The sequence below is a fragment of the Rhodnius prolixus genome, unplaced genomic scaffold (genome assembly GCF_049639745.1).
Source record: "Rhodnius prolixus isolate KJV_2025 unplaced genomic scaffold, Rpr scaffold_10, whole genome shotgun sequence".
In the NCBI taxonomy this organism is placed as follows: Eukaryota; Metazoa; Arthropoda; class Insecta; order Hemiptera; family Reduviidae; genus Rhodnius; species Rhodnius prolixus.
This window is the reverse complement of record NW_027411615.1, coordinates 11,081,074-11,106,010: the sequence shown is the minus strand read 5'-3', so window position 1 is coordinate 11,106,010 and position 24,937 is coordinate 11,081,074. Positions and strand designations below refer to the sequence as shown.

Here is a 24,937-nt window from a genome sequence, read left to right as displayed (position 1 = left end):
ATTTTATTATTAAAATTGAAATCAATATAAAAAAAAAAGATAAAAATAAATTATGGAGTCAATGTGACTCCACATTGGCAATAATTGACTAAGTTCGAGCATTGGCAAGGCAGTGTTAAACCTACCTTATTGGTAGGTTTATTCAACAAAGAATATTAAGGTTTAGAAAAGACCTTATTGTCGTGTAAAGCGAAGTCAATTTAATAATAATGTTTCCAGTAGATTATGGCGAATGTATGAACATAAATTTGAAATTTTGGAATTTAATGAAGGCCTTCTAATTATAATGCACTGCTTTTAAACGATCTAACCACGATTTACAGCAAATATTTATTTTAATGACAACTAAATTTAGTCTAAAACTTTCAGTTTAACAAAAAAATTGGCCAAGTTGACTATTTGTCAACTGCAACAAGCAACAAAGATTGACTCACAAGAAGTTTACTTCAGGAAAGAAGATTATTTTGGGTGAGAAAGGAAAGTAGAAATAAGCTTCAATGGAGATGGTACTGCGCTAATTTAAGTTTAAAATTAATGAAATGGACAGAAGCCACTAACTGATCGATGAAAATTCTCTTCCAAAGAAATTATTTTGAAATAGTGCTGGGAAAAACTTTATATGGGGTAATCCAATTTTCCAGGTAGATGGATAATGTAACAGCCGAGCTGTAAATGGTTTGGTTGGCTAACTAGAAGCCCAAAGTGGGAGCTGCTATTGGCAGAGAGATAAGTAAACGGTATTGGAGACAGTCTGGGAATGGATTATAAGGAAAGACTGGCAAAGCAGTGACGGTAAAGTCCATGTGTGGTAGATAGAGGGGACAGCTCTGCTAGGAAACTGTAAATCTCTTTGCTTAATACCAGACATCAGCTTACTGAGTTGTAATTCTCTACATAACGGCACGGATATTATATAATCTGGTAAGATTTTGTATTACAGATACATAATATATCTGCAAATTATTACGAAGTTTACGCGAGCCCTATGTTGACCGATATTCTAACTGAAATACAATATACTCGTAAGAACGAATTGAACTGTCAACAGCTATAATTGAACTCATTCATTTCTTGACACACTCCACAACCTTTAAGGCAGACCTTTATGCAACTAAAAAGGATTTACCAATTAGATATAAGCATTGTATCATACATTTTAGCCTCAAAAGGTCTCTTAAAGAAGTTAGTGAAAACAAGTGTACTTAATTATAATACTATTCCACCCAATAACTCTATCTTTGCAGCCACTATTTTCAGTTTCGAACCATCGATATACAAATAAATTTCGGTTTTATTGTGCTTAATTGAGAATAAAGATATCTATCAAGATACTAATTTTTTAAACATTATTGATACATTTTGTAATGAAGGATTTTTTGTAATAAAAACTGGTTTATTAGTAGCGGTGTGTAAAAATTTAAACTAAGAATCTTTTCCTAAATCGAGGGTGGTGCAGAGAATCGAAAGATAAACTATTCTAATTGGCACAATAAGGGCCATTCAGTCTTTGGCCTCCTGCCTGTATCTGGTGATTTTAGTCTTTCTCTAATAAAGAGTATTCGAATGAAACGTTTACCCATTCTTTTAGCTAGCACTAATTACTTATATTATCTTGAGAAAACAAAGAAAAACTTTACATAAAGAATAATTAATAATAGAATTAATAAATTGAAGAATAATTTTTTTTAACGTGAAAAGAAGTTTATTAAATAAAAATGAATCCGAAAAACTTGACTTTCATACTGAAATTAGCGTTCCTTCTCCTACATCTAAAATTTCCAAATTTAAGTGACCAAAAGTTTCCCGAAACTCAGTTTTGTTTCTGAAGTTATAGATCGATCCGAAGGACTTATTGTTTTTAGGGAGTCGATCAATTTAGAATTAGATTTCGAAGGAACAACCCAACACCATATTTACTTAACTTATGCTCACTTAACAGAATATACTCTCAATTGATTTCTATATTTTATACTTTCTCTTACCTTGTGTCAAAATACATATCGTGATTGGCTGTTTAGTAAGCTGTGATCTATAAACCATAATCTATTTGGACAGCGCCATATTTTACTGTAAATTTTTATATTAGAATTCCCTCACTAGTTTATTTATCACCAAGGAATGAAAGACACCCGAAGTACATATTAGTAGTTTTCTCTTTTACGAATTTTGAACTTTTTCAAATATATCATTAAATATCGGAAAGGCAAAAGAAAATATTGTTTAAGTGTAAAGTGGAATTGATGTAAAGTAACATTACGCACGTGTATACGACACTAACTTACTTTATTTCTGTACTGTTCTTGCCACGTGACCTTTGAACGGCTGTTTCAATCTTATTAGCTTGTGCGTGCCCTTCTTATTATTAAGTATTTATTGATGGCCCTTTTATTCTTGTCCCTTAGAATATTTTATTAACCACTTACATTGCTCATTGGAGTAACTAAAATAGACAAACAGGTTGCAAAGTATATCTAAAGTAATGTAGGACTGGTTTTATGGTAATCGTATTTTTGAAATTACTTAATCAACTTAAAAGAAAGTCAAAAAAACTTTTGCACATACTAAATACTTCCGGAAAACATCACATCGGAGATATTTTTTGCAAACATCATTGTACAGAAAACGGTCTGCAACTGAATGAGGTCCTGCACAACAGTTTTTAATTAGGTAGCTGCTTGGCTTACTAACATGTTAGGCAAAACTACATCGCTTAATTGTAGGATTACTCGAGGCCACGAAGCAAATAGCTACTAAGTACAAGTTTTGAACTCTAATCAACTTCTAATTAAGAATTCTGTGTTACCAAACGAGGATCTACAAATTAGTATTTACGATTTTTAATTTAGTTGATTTAAGCATTACAAAGTACTGTCAATTCTAAAATTTTGTTCCAATGATTACTCCCATATGGTGAAAGAGAAATAGCGAGTTATTGCGGCTTCTGGCATTAAAAATCTTCTACAATATCTTCTTTGTGAAGATAACCTGAAAGAAAAATAAAGACCTCAGGTTTCAAAACATCTTCTTTTCATTGATTTCCAATCAGCTTATAACAGTATTGATTGGAACCTCTATAATGGACTATGAAAGACGAAAGGTCCCAAGGAAATTAATCCGTCTGATAATGATGATAATGTCGGAGAGAGAGAGAGACTGTTAAGAACAAGACTAGTCGTATAGCCGAAGTTGAAGATCGCTGGACGTTATGGTGGAAGTTGCCAGATGGTTCTGGATACCAGCAGAACTAGGTTGTTGCAGTTAGCAACGCAGAAGATTGGCGAATGTTAATAGAAGAGGAAAACCTTTTTTGGTTTGAATAAAATATACTGTTTAAGATTTGTGAACGAACGCCCAGAAAAATTAATAATAGTTCTACTAAAAATTTGATGGGAGGAATTAACTAAGTTGTCAGTACATTGTACTTCCATGCAGACATCACAGGTTAGCTTTTTTTAGTAAGTAAACGCCTAGTTATCGCAATCCAAGAGAATTCTCGACAGATGAATGTTTTGTTCAACGTTAGCGATTTATAAATTTATGTAAATTAGTTCACTACTTAACAGAATACCTGTCATCTCCATACATTCCGCTTGTTTTCTGTTAAGAAACCTTGTGGTTGATAACCTTTCCTTGTTTTGCACAATAAAGAACTGTGAAAACACATATCATTGCATTGGCCATACACTTCAGAAATTCTATTAATTTAGTCACCTTTTCAGAGATACAGTTCACAGAATAGCTCATCAACTTTGGATTCTGTTTTGTAATCAGCTAAATGACGAATGTAGTTTGTCTGAATAATCTTCTAGCCAATAGTCTTTATAAATGTACCGAAATCTGAATTTTAAATTCAGCACTACCTTCTACACAAAACCTAAAATATAAAAAACATTTCTCTAAATCAAATGAAAAGGACCCATGAAAGAAACATGTCCCTTCTTGGGAAAACTGTTTGTTTTCTCGTCCAACTAGAACATCTTGGGTTCTTCAGAGTACATTATTCACCTTGGATACCCATTCCTTTTCCATTAGTAAACCGGAAATGCATAGTCAGTACGTTTAGTTCTAGCCAGAATGCTCTTACCGGCTTTACACCCTTACTTACTCCTCAGTTAGAATCTCTAAACGAAACACTCCATTATAACTTGCGGTTGTCTTCCATTTTTTTTACCTATAAAGACCGACTGTTTTCTCTTTCTTTGAGTTTTTAATTTAATTTCTATTTAAACGCGATGTAAACGTTCTATCTTCACAGCGTAATTATTGGAGTAAGAAACATTTTAAAGCGATACTTTAACAAGACAAGAACATAAGCCATACGAGTATTTCATAAGTAAACCTTTTTTCAAGCTTGATTTGAACTTTGTTTAATATTTATATTTTAGTTCTATTAAAAGAAGTATTTTAATTCTTCATTGATTTTGCCTTTACCGTTTCTGTTGAACCATTATGATATCCTCCATTATTATAATATTAATATCACAACCTGGCGTACTTATTTTTCCTAACACTTATTTAAAAAGATTTTATTCCTTCCTTTTTCCTTAAAATGATACAAATCAATATATTTTCGTTTTCCTTCATTCACAAACAAGAAAAACCAATAAATAAGATTACTTTTGTGTAGATCTTTACACATAGAAATTTTATTGCAAAATGTGATAATTTATTAAATACCTATGGGGAAAAAATTAGTGGGAAAATTCTAAACTATATTTTTCTATGAAATAATTAGTTATAAATAATCAACCAATCATTATGCAGAGTAGAGGTGTAAAATATGGGCGGTTCCTTTTCTGGCCAATCAGAAGCTGGTACACCAATGGCGACCATGCCCTCTCTTATTGGATCACAATGGCTGCTAAGATTGATGTACGACTATCAGAGCACTATAGGCGAGGACTGCAAAACGAAGATCTGTTGCTGCTTCTATTCCCAGTCATGATTTTTTATTATAATTATTAGAAAGACTGAGATATGCGAAGGGCCTGAACTTCTAAAGATCTTATAAATGAGGTAAGGTTATTCTAGAACGATTCTATTGGTAAGGTTGCCAAAAAAAATGTCAATAATGTTTAAGGTAAACAGTATGGTTGATAAACTACACCGTGGTCCTAAAGCATAGTATTTAAAAGCTTTAGCTCCTTTGACATTAACATGGTTGGTGTTTTCTTTTTTATTATTGTTAATTAAATCTTGGCGCTTCTATGGAGAGGCTACGTGCCAAATCCTTTGCAACTAAAAAGACCTACAGGGATGTTCTTAAATCTGCGTGCTTTAAAGAACACTTTAAACAAGATTATTAATATTAAGAAGCTGTTCTTGAAGCTGCATGAGAAATACCTGTTAGGATAAAGTATCGAAGTTTAGTTCAAAAAACAAACCAATATTTATTTTTAATAAAAATAAAAATGCTAAAAAGAAATACACTTTTTTTTTAAAAAAAAGGTAACTGATTTATGAATTAAAAGAATATTGAATGCATAATGCATGAAGTTGATTAAAGGTTCAGCCAACAAGAAGCGAAGAGGAAGGCAAGAAAATATTATAGTAAGATCCGGGTAGGGGGGACTTTAGCTCTTGTAATGAAGATGGGTTGAAGTATGAAATGAAGATGGTGAAGAGAATATAAATATAAGACGGATAGTAGGAACACCAGGCCTTGATGATGGATCACACAAACCAGAACGAACGTCATTCTTTTCCCCTCTGTTCTTTGAAGGAAGATATTGTACAACCGCTGGGGTATATCCAGGATATATATATATATCCAGGAAGCGGAATGATGATCTAAGACAGCGCACACATTCAAGCGATGAAGCGTTATTCACCACCAACACATATCCACTATGAGTTACAATTTTTCTTTGTGGGGGGACTGAAGAGTTTTTATCTATTTGAAATATAGTCGCTATTAATTTTGGAAATCACAAATTCACTGCGCAAGGAATATTAGAGTAAATATATTAGAAAATAATGTTAATTTAAGATTAAACAAGGCAGTGTTGAAAAAGAAGGGATATTAACGATGAAATGGCAGGGGATGTCGTGGCGAAGAACATACACTAGAAGGGGATGGATCAGCTGTGTACAATAACTCAGATGAAATAAAATTATAATAAAAAGTACATAAATAAAATAAAAATATCGTTTTAAACAAGTGTATTTCTTGTGGATTAATTTCTAACCGAGTTGTTAAGGGATACGAGGGTCGTTTGAAAAGTCCGTGCAAAAATAAAAACTACTTAATTTTTTGGGGTAAACCTTTTTTATTTTTCAACATAGTCTCCTTTTAGGCTTATACACTTCGTCCAACGCTGCTCTAGTTTGTTGATCCCTTCCGAATAATAGGATTTGCCCAAGTCTGAAAAATAGCCATTCGTTTCTGCAATCACCTCCTCGTTTGAATAAAATCTTTTTCCCGCCAGCCATTTCTTCATATTGGGGAACAAATAGTAGTCCGAGGGAGCCAAGTCTGGAGAATAGGGGGGATGTGAAACGAGTTGGAACCCTATTTCCATTAATTTTGCGACCACAACTGCTGATGTGTGAGCTGGTGCGTTGTCGTGATAGAAAAGGACTTTTTTGTGGGCCAATCGTGGGCGTTTTTCTTGCAGCTCGGTTTTCAAACGGTCCAATAACGATGAATAATATGCACCTGTAATAGTTTTACCCTTTTCCAGATAGTCGATGAGGATTATTCCTTGCGAATCCCAAAAGACAGTCGCCATAATCTTTCCGGCCGAAGGAACGGTCTTCGCCTTTTTTGGCGCAGATTCCCCCTTGGTAACCCATTGTTTAGATTGTTCTTTGGTCTCAGGAGTGTAGTGATGTATCCATGTTTCATCCACAGTGACGAAACGACGCTTAAAGTCATGCGGATTCTTCTGGAACAGCTGCAAACCGTCCTTGCAACACTTCACACGATTTCGTTTTTGGTCAAGCGTGAGCAATCGCGGCACCCATCTTGCGGATAGTTTTGTCATGTCCAAATGTTGATGCAAAATATTATGTACCCGTTCATTCGAGATGCCCACAGCACTAGCAATCTCACGCACCTTCACTCTTCTGTCATCCATCACCATATCATGGATTTTATCAATGATTTCTGGAGTAGTAACCTCAACAGGGCGTCCAGAACGTTCAGCGTCACTTGTGCCCATATGGCCACTCCGAAAATTTTGAAACCACTTATAAACTGTTCTAATCGAAGGTGCAGAGTCACCATAATGTTTATCAAGCTTCTCTTTAGTCTCCTGAGGCGTTTTGCCTTTCATAAAGTAGTGTTTAATCGACACACGAAATTCTTTTTCGTCCTTTTTTTGAAAATCACTCGACTTCCTCGATTCAAACGAATGCCAAACACAAAGAAATAGACCGATCTGGCTGAAACTTGGTGTGTGTTCTTCCAAGAGATGCTACTAACTAAACATAACCTCGATACGCGCCAGTGGTGCTATCTCTCTGACTTTGCACGGACTTTTCAAACGACCCTCGTATATTAAAGGCAGTGGTGACAATATTTTATTCACGCTTTGTGGTTAGACGCCTTAAGCATCCAATTATTAATATTATGATTAATTTCTAAGCAACATCATCAAGGCCCTGGTACATGTCATAAAAGAAAATAGGATCTGGCTTTCTTTAAGAAGAGACTTTTTTTCAGTCAGAAAAAGAACTTCCAAAAATCTATTCTTATCAAAAAAAAAAAAAAAACCACCTAGGACCCAGGTAGAACCAATGTCCCAAATAATCAACGTTTTGAAGCTTTAGTGACAATCGAGTTGTGTGTTATTTGCCTTTTAAATGGATTAAAACTTTTTCTTTAAAATTATCAATTAATACTGAATTTTACTTGATGTATTTCTAAGTAATTATTTTGTGAGCATGCCGTTAATTACTTCATATCCAAATGAGTAGTTACGCTACACACCGCCTTGCTGCGCGACTAACCAATTCAGAATTCAGGGTCTAGAATATTATGTAAAAAATAAAAAAAAACTGTTGAAATTCTAGTTTACTTAATTTAAGTGAAGGAATATTTAATTTTGTTTTGTTTTGAAATCCTTAAATTACAGTGCAATTATTATACTAGATATAATGAAGAAAGTTCAACTTTCAATCAGTTCAGTTCACTACTGTTGAGTATATTATTTAATTAATAAGTTACAATTTTCTTTATTAAGCGTTCACAAACAAATAATGTAATATTATTAATTTAATAAATTGTTAAATTCATAACAATAATAATTGAATTCAAAATTAGAAGTTAGCTATACCTTTTAAATAAAATACAAATGAAATCTTAATTCTAGTCTTACATCACAGTGCTGATGAACCCTAAAAACACTTCTAAAATTAAATAAATGGCAGAAAACTATTGTTTGCAGAATACCGAATGATTATTATAATAATAGCAATTAATCAAGATCACTTCCAAATCACTGCCTGTTATGGCCAGACACAATGCAATTAAACATGAATACAAATTAATATGCTAGTAGTATATTAATAACCAAGCTGCTGAATCGTCTAGGTTTGGAATTGTCTCCTGAATTATTGAAACGATTACAGAAAAACAAAATGTATTACTGCAAACATGAGAGTGCGTTTTGAAACCCTCGTTTCAAATCGGTGCATAATAAATAATTACTGTACAATAAATAATTCCTCACTTGTATGATAAATAATTATTACTTAGGTTTTGCTGTGAAAGGTTTAATGAAAACGGTTAATTCCATTTCAGTATGTAAAAGGAAGGTGGACATTAGGCCTTCTGATCAGGGATTAATTAGGTACACCGTTCTACATTAATAAGAAACTAAACAGATGTTTCGTAACTAATGGAATCAGAATTTTATCAGCGCTTTGTATTAATAGTAATAGTAATAGATACTACCATTTTTTTAAAAAAAAAAATGGATTGACTGATATTTATATTGTTTTAGTCAGATTACGTCACATCATATTTACTAAAGTGAGTTTCCCTTTATTACACACTGGAAGACAAGCACCTCATCCGTTACATAGTCAGGTAGAGAATGGAACCCATCACTTGTATCTTCTCTCTAGATTTGCATAAATTATAAAGAAGCCCTCTCTGTTATTGCCGCTGGTGCAGAGAACTGATGTGGAGACCAAGTATATTCAGACCTCTTTTGTAAACAAAAAACCATTTGTTTAAGAATGAATATAAATTCACTAATATCATGTAAAAAGAAGTCGTTAAAATACATAACTTTTACTCTGTAAAGATCTTTTCTTCAACTTCTACATCAATAATTCACTAAATTGCCTCATCTAACATTTAATACGAATTTATTTATGAGTTCTTAGGGATCAGAGATTTTATTATTATTATTAGTGCTATTATTATTATTAGTGCTATTATTATTATTAGTGCTATTATTGAGAGAAAAACTGAGAAAACATTCTAATACTCGTTCGATTTAATAAGCACACAATTGCTAATGAAACCTATCGCGTTATTGTAACATTGAGTTCATGAGAATCAAGGAATTCGACGAATACAGTATTTACATTAGGTCATCAAGAGAGTTATTCAGATACTGAAAGGTGGTAATCCGTTGGCGAAAGGACTGAGAAGATTACAAACTCCTTAAATTTTCTGGCCCATCAGTTAACCAATGTCCGCTGTTGTCTGATAAATTTCGTCGATTTGTTGACAATATCTCATAATGGCCGCCGAAGCCAAACCGTTTTTATTAATTAATTTATGGATTTTGCCCTTTGCGTAATGTTAAGGAAGCTTAGTCTTAACAAAACCAATTACAGAACGTATTCTGATGTCGTACTGCATACCTCATTTCATCATCACTCAATTAAATCTAAAATCCAAAAATATTCAATCCAAACATAGGCCGTATTGCTGTGCAAGTGGAGTGAAGAACAAAACTTCATCTTTTGTGCCCATTATTCCACAACTTGAGGCACCCAATTTTCTAGTTGTTTCACCTTTCTAACCCATTTCACAACAGCAGGGGCGCTAAAGATCACATTGCACAACGATCACTCGAGTCGTTTGTGATGAATCAAGTTCTACCATGGAAATGGAGATACCGCATTGCGTTGTGGAACTTTTAGCCCTATAATTTATTTTGAAAACTGGTTTGTCTATGAATCGTAAAGAGAGCTAAATCAATCTCCTAATGAGAAAGAGAGCTGTAGTCTCCTAATCGATAGGAGAGCTGTAGTCTCCAAATCGATAGGAGAGCTATAATCGCGAAATTGAAACAGGAGGACAAAATACTGATCCTGGCGTCAAAATAGCACAAACACAGGTACTCAACGTTCGTAGCTGGTACTTACTACAGATATCAAAGTCCAAGAAATGTACATAATTTTTAAAGTTTAAAAGGTCATAATAATCATGAGACCCTCTTTTAACCACAAATTAAATATTGATTTCTTATATTTTTAAGTGGCATGCTGAATATAATAAATTCAAATAAAGTCTGTAAATAGTGAGAAAGCGAAAAGTCATTTAAACTATTTACATGTGAAATGTGCGTATTGTTGGTGGGGGAAGTGATGGTAATGTGATTCCTTATCAAGATCATTTCATAAATAGTCCGTTTATGAAAGACCTTTATAATAACCTTAAGATGATAATAAATATGAAGCTGCGATCTAAGTCGACTATCTGTGGTGTCCAGTGGCGTCCCTACGCATCTGCTCCATTTTAACATTATCATTCTGATAATGTTAGTGTGGCACGTGAGTTGAGGGTGCATATCAGCGTAATGCTAGGGTAACTTGTAATACGGAAGTATCATTCGCTTATTTAATATCATCTAAATATATTATTCTTTTTATTAAAATGACTAACACTGTGCACTCCAAAGGCGAATCTCATCGCTACTCAATGGACTGCAACAACTCAAGTGGCCAATGAGAGGTCGTAATCAATAATTACTTGCCCTCTTTGTGATCAATCAACATAAATATCAAAGTCCAATAGCGGAATGTAAACATAGACCAAGTCATATAATGTTAAATAGGTTTTAGTTGCTTTTAAGGGCTCTCATAGAATAGATGATATTAACGAAGATCTTGTTAGCAGTGACCGTGAGTTTGTTTTGACCGTTTTTGGGATAAACTTAAACTTATTGATGCATATTTTCATTAAATAAATAAATTAGGTTTGTTAGTAAATATATTTTTGTAACAAATTGTTTTTGCATTAACAAACCCAGCGAATGTATAGTTTTAGAAATACCAAAAAGAAACCGCATGTAAAAGGTAATTATTAGATATTTCGGTTTTCAAAGAATTAAAATAAATGTTGGTCAACCTATTACTGAGTTTGGTTTGGTTTCATAAGTTTGGTTCCATGAAAATTGTTCAGATAGTCTACTTTACCGTGACTCTAAAGACCGCATGAATCACCCTCAATTTTTCTACTATTTACATACTGTTCACTTGTTTTATTTAAAGTTTACTACCAACAGGTAGCAGCACTATGAAAGCCTAACAAAATTTTTAAAATTTACCCTACGAATAAAAGATCAATGTTAAGCAAATTGAAAAGAAGATATAGTACATTCATACTGGGTAGAAAAGAGAGGTTAAAGCTAAAAAGAATAACCTTAACAATAATATAGCTTGAAAATAAGTCAGGATAACAATTTCTAAACTTGCTTCAATGAATTAATAAAGCAAACTTCATGATTATTCAAGACCCAAAAGTTTCATCTTTCTAAAAAATCTACGAAACAAGACGAGAACTCCAAACAAGAAGTAAATTATTTTTTAGCCCCATATAAAGTTCCAAGTTTGTGCATAAGAATTGAAAAGTTTATTTCCTTTTCAGAAGTAATTTTAAAATTATTTTGTTATTGTTTTTCCAGAAAGGAAAGAAATAATCAGGAAACTCTGTCTTTCAGCCAGTACGCTACTCTGTCTCGCCATTCTGATCATTTAAATTATCTTCAACAATGTTTCCACTTGGAAACTGTCTCATTAATTTTATTAGAAGGAAGAAATCTCTCGTGCCTCTAGTTGACACTTGGATATTCCTTATTTTCTTTCACTTTGTACCATCTAGATCTAAAACGAATATCTTTTATTTATTTAAGGAAAGGAAATAAATATATTTTGAAAGGGAAAAGATTCTGCTTTTATTTTAAAATTAATATTAATTTGTTAATTAAAATTTAGAATTTTAACCCAGTAGAATGGAGGTAATGAGTATAAGAGCTTGATGTCTACACCAACAAAATTAAAATATTCTTAAAATTCTGTTGATTCTGTTGTGTACATATTAGATCCTTACAACAGAGCTGCTGATCAATCCGATGGAATCTAATCGCAGACTTAGTTACGTCTTAGTTCTTAGATGTCTCTTAGAAATTAACCCAATAGCAGCACAAAGAATATCATTTGGTTACAAATAAAATATTTACAGCAGAGTATTAGAAATATATATATGTATACGATAAAATAGAGAAAAGCAAATGTAAATTAGCCAAGAACTTAAGGAAAAAAAAAAAAAAAATACCATCAGATATGTAGCAAATATAAAGGAGAACGCCTCAGGGTTCAGGAATACTGGAAGAGAAATTTACATTGTAAAGGGGCTATCAAGAAGAGGGAATACCAACCCACAAACAGCCATATTTACTTTCCCATATTTGGATATCAAAGAGTATCTACTGCACATTATTAACTGAGAAATTCACTTCCACTTCTAAGTACAAATTCACAAAAGTAAAACTTTACAGTAGTCTATCAACATTTTGTTGCGCTCAAAGTTTACAAAATTATAAATGTTGAATTAGAAATTTACTTACCGTAGCGGTTATTTTCACAAGAGCTCTTTGAGATGCAATAATCATTCTGCTGCCAATCTACAAACAAAAAGATAGATTTAAAATTCTAAATAATTTATAGAAATCAGAAGAATTAGGTGGTTATTCACCTCAGTTGCTACTAGGGTTGCCAACTGCCCTTTTTTTTTTGGAAAGGACAGTCCTTTATTAACACCTGGTTGTCCTTGTCCTTTCTTAAATTAGGAAAGGACGCCTTTTGTTCTTTTTTCAGATATTGTTCACGCAAATCTAATTTATTTTATTGTATTTTTGACTTAAGTTCTGACTTCCGAGACTTCTTCATTTGGCGTGTTGTTTTTCTGTTCTAACTGAACTGAATGGGTCAGCTGGTTATTGATGTAACGATGAACTTTTCGTGAATAAGTATGTAAGATATAAATGTACCCAGGCCAGATTACAGACGGGTGGAGAGGGGACTTTTCCCCGGGGCCCGGAGCCGGAGTCTCTGCATGTACACCTAAAAAAAAAAAAAGAAAAACGAATGCTATATATTCCTGGGCCCCAAAATCCTTCGACGGCCCTGAATGTACCTAATTTTTTTAGGGTGTCCTTTTTTTGGAACTTTATAGAGTTGGCAACCGTAGTTACAACCCAATTTATTGATATCGTCCATTTTTAGATGAGATTTAATCATAGAGAAAATTTAATTTTTATTTTATATAATAATAATAATAATAATAGTAGTAATAATAATAATAATAATAATAGTAATAATAATATATATAGGGAAGGGATTAGCTATGCGGTTAGCGTGCAGGATTTCCACACGGAGATTTCGGGTTCGAATCCAGCTGCTGGCCCTTAGATTTTCTCTTCCTCGGAGCATCCAATAATAAACAGTTTTGGCAGTAACAAGAGTACAGTGTCCGGAGCACTGACAAAGATTTCGGGCGCTAATTACCTTTGATGATAAATTTAAATGAATAAAAATCATGTATGATTATTTAAACGAATTCTCAATGTTCTAAATAATACATTTTTTTGTATAAGCCTAATATTTTAATAATAGTTACTTTTTAATCCATCATTTCAGCATTTATAACCTTTAAAAAGGTGTTTGGTATAGAACCTACCCACACCAGGTTCATGGGTCAGATTTGAACGGTTACCCATCTTCTGGTTGTCAATTTGATGGTGACTAAGATGAATGCATTTTCATTTTCATTTCTCAAGAAGAGTCTCCATTTTGTTAGAAATAGAATGAACAGAACATAGAAATCCTAACCCTGCCAAAACAAAAAAGGATTGAACAACAAAATAATCTCCAAGAAAAGGAGACAAAAGATTTATAGAAAATGATGGCAACACAAGATAACAAAAGAGTAGTCGTGTCAACATTCGTAGAACCATAATCCTTATCACAGAATCACCTACATAACACGGCCAAAGTTACTTGACAGCCAAAACATCAGAACACATCAGTTTCGAACTAGAAAGAAATGGTGAGAAGTGATGTGTTTGTTGGAATTATACTCGCCAAAGGAAAGGTTTCAATATTGTCCTTCGTAGAGTTTAGGTATCTTTCAATATTCCTTTATTCGTCTAAAATATTTTACTGTTTTGAGTTTTAAATTATTTTATTACTCTACTATTCAGCAATGTCATCGAGTAGTGGACATAATTGCATCCTCTCTTGAAAAGAAAGAATGTTGTTCAGGGGCTTTCCTTGACGTACAGCAGGCCTTCGATAGAGTATGGCACACTGGCCTCTTGTGGAAGCTTAAAAACATTTTACCTGCCACGTTTTATTTAATCATAAAATCTTACTTGTCCGACAGATACTTTAGAGTGCAAATAGGATCTTCTTTCTCCCCACTTAAACATATCGACGCTGGAGTTCCACAGGGTAGCATTCTAGGTCCTATTCTTTATTCCATTTACACTTCAGACATACCAACTGATCCTAACACTACACTTCTTACATACGCAGATGACACCGCCTTACTGTCTACTAATCATGATCCTGTACTTGCTCACAGAAATCTGCAATCTCATCTCTTGGAACAGAGGTTCAAAAAATGGGCTATTAGGCTTAATGAAACTAAGTCGCAAAACATCACCTTCACTCTTCGTCGCATTACTCTTCCTCCAGTCATCTATAACCTAACACCTCTACCAGTAGTAAACGTTGCCCATACCTTGGGCTTTACTTAGACCGAAGACTTTCTTGGAACCCCCCACACTAGACTTAAAAGAACAGAACTGAACAGATGCTATCGACTACTTAAAAGACTCTTAGACGATAGATCAAAACTCTTTCTCTGGACAACGAAAGACTGATTTCTACTTCTATTTAGAAAATCCCATCTGGGCGTATGGAATAGAGCTGAGGGGTTCAACCAAACGCTCCAATCTCCAAAGGATTCAATCTCTACTATGTAAAATATTTCCAACTATTGTAAACGCTCCTTTTTATGTCTCCAACCTGACTATACACACTGACCTTAACATTCCTTTTGTCACACAAGTTGCTAAAACAAGATACAGAAAATTCCACTTCAGCCTGCAATCTCATATAAATCCTCTAGCCAAAAATCTTTCTTCAAGAACTCTTCCTGACAACCCGACAAAACGCCTTAAGGGATAGTGGCCTCGTGATCTTCTCTGAAGTGAGGAGAGCGACTAATAGCCTAATATTTTGGAGTGTTACCACTAGGTAACTTCACCACTCTTATACCTCTGTAATTCATAGTTCTGTTATCACTGTTACTTATAGCACCAACGCGCTGATTGTAGCAAAAATAAACGCAAAAGAAAATATATATTTTATTACTAATTTAAATAATAAAAATATTAACATTTATTTAATTAATTTTTACAAAAGTTTAAAATAGAATATCATTATCTAATAATATGTATCCGGACATTGAAGGTACTTCTTTTTTCCCAAGCAGTTAGCACTCATATGGTAGGTTTAAGTGAGAGGGTTGAGACAAAGGACATAAAAATAAAACAGATGTGTAAGGAAGCAAATGGGATGTATCAGATGATAGTGACTGGTGTGAAGCTGGGGTGTTCAATGTGTAACACAAAACAAAACAAAAAGTGTGTGTTAGTAGGAAAAAAACTAGGCCCGGTGTAATGAAGTATGTGTTTAAAGTTGGATCTAATTTTGTAGTCTTTTGTTTTTTAATACGAATGTGACTACGAAAGTGAATTTCTTACTCTGAAGTGACGATAACAATACTGTGAGTGGTGAAAAACTAGGTTTAACCTAGTTCTTCTTAGTCGGGATTGAGATGGACTTTAACTTCATATCTCTCCACCTGGCTGAGAGGTCGGTAAAGGGAGTCTCAACCTCCTTCAGAACATCCTGAGAAGAAAGGGGAGTATATGACACTAAGGAGAAGGATAACCTAGACTGCTCTTTCTTCCACAGTACACTTCTTCAGTCATGCGACTGTTACCGAAGGATGGATGGGCACTGGGGTGACTAAAAAGTAAAGTAAAGTAATCGCCCATTTTTTCAGGAGGGGCTTAACGTCCAACTACCAATTAGGTGTCGTGGACGAAGGCGACTAGCAAACTTACTTTACTGTAAATTTCTTTTATTAACTATTAAATAAAATCCAAGGCCTAAGACTGGGAATCAAACCCAGTATCACTATACATATTAGCTTTACTGGTCTCGCCTCTAACCGCTCGGCTACCGTGGCGCCCCACTGGGGTGACTATTTTGAAAGCGGAACCTCTGAAGAACAGGGTGCCCACATGGTGTAAGTAGCTCGTTAGCTCCATACACCCTCTCCAGGAAATCATAGTCAATATCGGACATGCTGGAGGTGAATGTACTCTCCGAAGAAATGTAATCTCCGAAGAAAGGATTTTAGGGCTTCAAGAAGGATTATCAGACTCGAGTGTAGACCACATAAATAACGCTGTCCATTCTTACAATTTGGTTTAATTGTTTCTTTTTTAGACCTCCAGATTTGTACTGGAGATCATTGATTGTAGTGAAATACTGCAAAATGGGAGCAATTAAAGTTCTTTTAATTTAACATTATTAGCAAAACGTAATTTATTAAGAAGAATATTTAGGAAAATATACAGGGTGTTCACTTTAAGACGTGCTCAAATGCACCTTTGAAGGCACAGAACATGCTTCACAAGTTGAGTAAACTGCATTATTTGATAAATTAAAGAATAAGTTTGATCCTTTTTCATGAAAGATATTGATCACTTAAATATGTGGCAGGAGGTTTCCAATTTTTTTGGTAATTAAACGCAACTCTCCCAAAATTACCAAATAATTATTAAACCTTCTTGTTTGTAAAAGAAGTAAAATTAATTTTTTAACCATTTTGTGTATGCTTGAGAATAACTAAAGCTCTTAACATTAGAAAAATCACTCGGTAAACGACTTATTTCCCGATATTAAGAAAAATACTAGCTTTACTGCCTTGGCAATATTTTCAGTAGAAAGGGGATGAAAAAATACATAAAAATGACCTATCGCGTGCTCTTCTTCCTTTTTGATAACAAGTTAAAAAATTGAAATATGATTAATAAATACCAGATTTTGAAATAGCCTAGCACCTTTAATTTTAAAGATATCTAATTGCGGTTTACGGTTTCTTTCATAATTTTTTATACTCTTTAAAACTGTGTATATGAAAATGGGGGTCAACTGCCAACCCTCACTTTTGGTCGCCGCGTATGTGGGCAGGAATCCAAAATCAAGTTACATATTATGAAAATAGAGATGACGGGCAACAAATTTTTCCTCTACCATTTTTTGCTCAGATCAACCGTTTAAGCATGAAATGCATTTGAGCCGTCTTAAAATGAACACCCTGTTATATTACATTTAATTTAAATATTAATTAGACTGCATGAACAAAGATATAATTAATTGTATTTGAAAATGTCTCTCTGGAGAATATTTTATTATGTTTTAACAGAAACTGTTTGCACCAAAAGTAAATTAAATTTTTTAGAGTTTCTGTGCTAACACCGCAGTTAAATTTAAATAAAAATAAAAAAATTGCTTTACAAAAGTTGGGTGGTATGTCAGGATAGAACCCCCCCCCCAAAAAAAAGTATTTTAATATACGGGTCACAATTCCAAGAATTCTCTCGCTTCTTATCCCGCCAAAAATATTTTATAAACAACAATTTCATTTTAGAAAGTAATTGCATTCGTAGAAGAAGTGTTTTACTTTGTCAACACAGGACAGATTTTTAACTGTAGGTGTATTGTTTAAAGAAATAAAAAGAAATTTCTCCAACCAAATCCTTTACCCGAGAAAACGTCCAAGTATGCCTCAAAAACTTTAGAAAAACTAAATTAACAAATTACTGTTCATTAATTAACCACACTGTAGAATAAGTTTCACAGATCTGGTCCCTAGGTCGAAAGCTCGGCATAATAAAAAAAAAATACAAGATATGACTGAAATTGGCAGTTACTTTTCCATCCTATTAAATTCACAAATTTTGGGAGAACACTGTTCGTAGGTTGGCCGAACACTCAAAAAAGCTCCGTTAGCTAAAATAAGATAATGAACTCAAGATTTTTAGGCGCATTAAATAATAATAAAATATAAAAAATTGACCCTCATTACTGATAATTAATAACTACTTTGGGTTTATAAATGTGCAAGGTTTCTCGGACGGTTTCATGATCCTGAGTGTACGGCGCTTACACGAGCATGATGGTAATATCTTGGGTAAATTTTTAATACTGTTACCAGGGGTCCCCAAACTACGGCCCGTGGGCCACATGCGGCTCCCTGAAGACATTTTTATCCGGCCCCCGCCGCACTTCCGGAAGCGGCATCTCTTTCATTGGTAGTCAGTGAGATGGGAGCACTATATGTACCGGTGCCGCAAAGCGCTGCGTCCGCTTATGTACAGTACTACTTCCGATGACGCGGGACGCACGCGTCACGGCTCCGAACACAGTGTAAAATAACAGCCAGAATTAGGAAAAAAGGCAAAGCACTATAACTAAACCGGTCATTGACCATCTCATTAGTCAAAAGCAGGTCCATAGTTCCTACAGAAATTCTGGGCAGTTTGTTGATTTAAATTGACCTGTTCTTTATTTGAAATATTCTATTTGTTCCCGTTTTGTTTTTTTTTTTTACATTAAAATAGTTTGTTTTATAGTTCGGCCCTCCAATGGTCTGAGGGACAGCGAACCTAGCCCCCTGTGTAAAAAGTTTGTGGAACCCTGCTGTTAACTGTAAATGCCGAAGACTAATTGATAAATAATTTTGGATTATCAAAGACGGTTACAGAAATTTGATAATTGTTATTAAATAACAAAATTATCTATTTAATTATGGTTTATCGCTTTTTACCAATGATGATTCCTTTAAATACTGTGGTGATTTACTTATTTCACTTTTTTTACACAGTTAAGCAAACGCTAAGTTGAAAGATGTCTACAAAAATATGCGGAAAGATAAATAAACGAAATATAAGAAAGTACTAGCTGGTATTGCTCCTAATTAACTTTGAATTCGAAAACTAGTAAACAGACTGGATGTTGAAAAAATTACATGACTGTTCAATTCCTTACTTTTAATAAGGCAGATTTGAATTCGGTTTGAATAAAATTAAATCCTTGAATAATGCAAAATTCTTGTAAAGTGAGTAGCTAACATATGAAATAACAGATAAGATCTTTAAACATATCAAATAATCGATTTTACTTATACACTGAAAAAAAAGAAAAAATGTACGTTCTTGTTTACTTCTAGTGCCTAAGGAAGGTGATGGTATAAAAGACATTTCAGCGAATGTCCCATTATGGGATAGGGTGCCTCGATTTGGGCGGCTGATAGGACACGTGTCAAAAAAAACAAGGAAGGACGAACCCTCCGGTCTAAATGGGTAGGAGAGTGGTAGTATTCATATCCACCCGCCCTTGCCACCAAGGGTAAATTCTCCAGAGAATCAGAGCACGCTGATAGGAACTAGCGGGACTGGTCCCTAACAGATCTGTAATTCTGTTACAGTGGTGGCTGGACGAAAGGGTAGCTCTATCTAACCACGTTCCATTTCAACATAGCTCTATATACACTCTATTACTATATTGAGCTTTAGTTTTAGCCACCAAAAAGTAATACAGGAGGCTCCAGGAAATAATGTTTTCCTTCCGCCCAAACTATTGACTTCGGGCTTAGCCATTGGATTAGAGGAATGTTTAAAATAGCATTTTAACTAAAAATATAAACATTTTAAACAAACACTTTTATAAAACAAAACAGCGGAGAACCATTTTCACCACAAAACGGAAGAACAGGTAAGCGGAAACAGAACAAGTCACTTAGTGGTGTTTGCATAAGCCCCCAGATAGGATCAATAGTTTAGAGGGAGTTAAAATTGCATGTCTAAATGCAATATCTTTAAATAAATATAAGCAAAGTAAATGGCAAAAGAGGAGTTGTGCTCCACTAAAACAAAGTTGCATGCGAAAATGCACTTAAAAGCCAACACTGTGAAATTGGTAAAACAATAAACAAAAGATCAACCTGGTGTGAAACACTCAGTCCACCTTCCATTTTTCTATATTTAAAATTAGAAAATTTGGCTCAGGTTAGAATGGCGGCTGAAAAACTGAACAGAATATTATTGGGATCAAATTGTTAATATTTCAAAAACAATTATAATTGTAAACTTTGTTTTAATGGTAAAGATACTTTCATTGATTGAGATGCAATTTGTTGGTCCCGTTGAGATTCGATATATTTGAATAAATATATTTCTGAATTTGTTGACTTTAGGCAGAAATGTTCAAAACTCAGATATTTATATGTATATGGTAAAGGCATTAAAACTTAGAGAGATTATCATCGTAAATTGTGCTTAGAAATCTTTTAATTACATATTATTATTAATATAAATTTAACAATAATTAAATTAATAATTCTTTTTATTACAATGAATTACTGTAATTGATAATTATTTTAAAATAATTACCAAATAATTATTAAACCTTCTTGTTTGTAACAGATGTAAAATTAATTTTTAGCCATTTTGTGTATGCTTGAGAACAACTAAAGCTCTTAACATTTGATTTTTCTTAGAAAAATCACTCGGAAAACGACTTATTTCCTGATATTAAGAAAAATACCTAGCTTTACTGCCTTGGCAATATTTTTAGTAGAAAGGGGATGAAAAAATACATAAAAATGACTTATCGCGTGCTCTTCTTTCTCTTTGATTACAAGTTAAAAAATTGAAATATGATTAATAAAACCAGATTTTGAAATGGCCTAGCACCTTTAATTTTTAAGATATCGAATTGCGGTTTCCGGTTTCTTTCATAACTTTTTATACTCTTTAAAACTGAGTATATGAAAATGGAGGGTCAACTGCAAACCCTCACTTTTGGTCGCTCGTCAGCCGCGTATGAATCAAGTCACATATTCTGAAACTAGAGGTGACGGGCAACAAATTTTTCCACTACCATTTTTCGCTAAGAAAAACCGTTTAAACATGAAATGCATTTGAGCCGTCTTAAAATGAACACCCTGAAGTATACTTCAACTTTAGCCTTGGCTAATTTTAATTACAGACTTTACACAAAGCAAGAATAATCGCTTAATATTCTTACAAAGCTAAAGAAATATTTGTTTTACTTCCCCTAGTTCACATGTGTCACCTTCAGCCGCTCACAAAACTTATCTGTGCATATCCGTTATGATTATTTATGTTTCCGGTTTAGAGGCTTAGTAGCTGTTACATATTACAGGGGATTTACATTTGCTGTAGAGTAAAATGTTGATTGCTTTAATGACTACAACTGTTTTTCGGTAGGATTAATTATTGTATTCAATTAGAACTATTGGTGAAAAGAAAGAATTAAACTATTCAACTATTTTCACTACTAAAGTCATCAACAACTGGCGGATTTGGTGTAGTGGCTACGAGTATAATTTTGAAATTGAGATGTACTCAAGTAGATATTCTAAGAATGCCGATGAGGATTGATTTTTTTTGTTATTAAACAAAAATAATAAAAAGAAATAACTTAAAAAACAATGGGAGTACTGCTGCAACGAACAATAGGTTAAAGTTTAATGCAACTTGAATAAACTCTTGGATATTAATTTAAACGAAGGAAACAAAATATGATTGGTTGAATTTCCTAAATTTAATGAACTAAATGTAAGAAATTTGGTTTTCTCAAAATACAATAGTAAATTGATGCATTTTTTCCCCCCAAAAATGGTAAAATCAAAATTGAATGATTTAGAACGTTCACTTTAACATTAATTATAGTTTGAAAACGATCTTCTTAAATACTGGTAATCTAAACAAAAATTTGTGCGACAATTGCAACCAACCATACAAAAAACAACCGCAAGAAATGTTCTAATATAGAATAAATCAAATAAAAAATAAAGAAAATGTAAAAACAAGTGACAAATCAGTAGAGACATCTTGTCTCGTAAGAAACAGTCTTGTCTCGTTAGATAGAACGATAAATTAGCTGGTAGAGAAGTTTCCTCTTAATTCTACTAGCTTTGTTTTGGTAATGTGTTGGGAGTTGTGAGTTACAAGTAAACCAGAGTTTTGTGCCGTTTCTCATTCTATCTGTCCTTAATAATCTTGGAGAATACATATAAATATAACTAGTACTATTGGCCACAAATAATGTCACCACAATCTAGCCGTCCAATAAACACTGTTCATATTTCTGTAGAGGTATGTTATTTTAATCTTTATACTCTGCAGAAGAGAGAGAAGAGAGATTATTTGAGAAAGTCAAGAGTCTTTGAAGAACTCTTGTTCAGATCGCAGGTTAATGAACAGAACGCAAGATAAGGTTAAAATAACTATAAAGAAATTTAAAAATATAAAAATTGTCTTAGAAATACTTTAAAAAAATCCTGGCAAAATTACTTTACATTTAAATAAAATAATAGCATATTTAAGTGAAAACTTCAAGTCCCAACGTAAAGTAAAAATGCTATCATTTACATTTTGTTACATTAATATAATTTTTTTTTTTTTTTGCGTTTATTGTGCTACAATCATATACGAGATTGCAGGCTGAAGTGGAGTTTTCTGTATCGTGTTTTAGCAACTTGGGTGACAAAAGGAATGTTAAGGTCAGTGTGTATAGTCAGATTGGAGACATAAAATGGAGCGTTTACTTATAGTTCGAAGTATTTTAGATTGTAGCGATTGAATCCTTTGGAGATTGGAGCGTTTGGTTGAACCCCACAGCTCTATTCCATACGCCCAGATGGGTTTCAAAATAGAAGTATAAATCAGTCTTTTGTTGTCCAGAGAGAGTTTTTTTGATCTGTCATCTAAGAGTCTTTTAAGTAGTCGATAGCGTCTGTTCAGTTCTGTTCTTTTAAGTCTAGTGTGGGGGTTCTAAGAAAGTCTTCGGTCTAAGTAAAGCCCAAGGTAGCGGGCAATACTGGTAGAGGTGTTAGGTTATAGAAGACTGGAGGAAGAGTAATGCGCCGAAGAGGGAAGGTGATGTTTTGCGATTTAGTTTCATTAAGCTTTATAGTCCATTTCTTGAACCATTGCTCTAATGAGGAGAGATGTAACTGCAGATTTCTGTGAGAAAGGACAGGATCATGATTAGTAGACAGTAAGGCGGTGTCATCTGCGTATGTGAGAAGTGTAGTGTTAGGATCAGTTGATATGTCTGAAGTGTAAAAGGAGTAAAGAATAGGATCCAGAATGCTGCCCTGTGGAACTCCAGCGTCGATTGGTTTAAGTGGGGAGAAAGAAGATCCTATTTGCACTCGGAAGTATCTGTCGGAGAAGTAAGATTTTATGATTAAATAAAATGTGGCTGGTAAAATATTCTTAAGCTTCCACAAGAGGGGAGTGTGCCATTAGTTGTTTCATTACAATAACTTAATCAGTATATTCTACAAATAACCTGGGCCTACATTTCGAATTTTTGATGTTTTTTTGTAAAAATTGTTAATAAAATAAATTCGGGCACTGGCAATCGACACAAAAATCGACCCAAACAGACAATCCAGTTTAATCCAATTAATACATAATTGTGATCTCTACTTAATGCGAAGACAGAGTAACTGTTACATGGTATTCTAATTACTACATTACTCTTGAATGAGGATATGTCATCGCTGCGTTTAAATAAAACGTTTGATTATAAATTAGGGATTCAATCATGCGCCCCGGATCAGTTTCGATCCAGGCATTAAATGGATACAGTGACAATAGTGCCATTAAGGTGATGCATTGCTCTTTCTCACATCTTAATTGGTCCAACGAATAATTTACGATTAACAAGAGCTAATTTAGGCACACCTCCATTGCTGTGTAGACATTAGGCGTCAACAGTAAACAACAGGGTGGCCTATAATTAATTTTTGATAATGTAAGCAGTGGGCGAGTGAACAGTAAATGTTGCTGAAGCTTGGCAACAACAGAAGGGCGTATTTTCTTTTTTGGGGGAGGAGGGGAGGGTCCGTAACCTTATTTTTAGGAAACCCTGATTGTAAATTTCCTAAAAACTTGCTTGTTATTCGTGCAACAGCAAAAAGGTCTAATCTAATATTCAAAAATAGTTAGAAATTAAACATAATTTTCAGCCATTTTTGAATCGATCAACCTAATTTCAAAAAGTTAATGAAAAAAAGTGAAAAAAAAAGAGCTGATAAACTATCTGAAGACAAAAGGAACAGTAAACCAAAACTTTAGTGAAAGAAAGTGAAGAATATGGCAATGAATGGTACAGATAAGAACAAATTTTGAAGAGATTTATTTGACACGAATGGCGTAAATCTAGGAAATAAAAAATTGATCATGCAATGGAGTCAACAAAAAGAGAATCTCCCACTTCAATGTCAACTTGAAAACTTGGAAATGTCCTCCATCAATTCAGCCGGCTATTCATAGTTACACTCTTTAGTAGAGTGGACTACCCAAGCAGGTATTGACAATGTTGAAGGGCGTTTGAGAAGAGATATTCAGCCTACAGTAGACTGATGCTGTATTCCTTGGGAACTGAATAAGATTGGCGAGGGCTGAGTGTACAATGTGCTTCTTACAAGGGACGTTTCACATGTTCGGTGCTCTCAGAGTCTGAGATGCTACATTTTCACTGCGAACGGTCCCAAGTAAATAAACTGCAA

General features: G+C 33.8%; 1 protein-coding gene across 6 annotated transcripts in view; it reads right to left on the bottom strand.

The window, feature by feature from the left end:
* LOC141456979 (uncharacterized) overlaps positions 1-24,937 on the bottom strand; it is a 300,169-nt gene that overhangs the window by 23,934 nt on the left and 251,298 nt on the right. For 5 of the 6 annotated variants that reach the window (XM_074133421.1, XM_074133425.1, XM_074133426.1 and 2 more), the window contains one exon: positions 12,813-12,869. The gene's annotated coding sequence lies outside the window, so the exon portion shown is untranslated. Of the gene's footprint in view, positions 1-1,982; positions 2,287-12,812; positions 12,870-24,937 lie in introns of those variants that run through there. The other variant, XM_074133424.1, reaches the window with a different exon arrangement.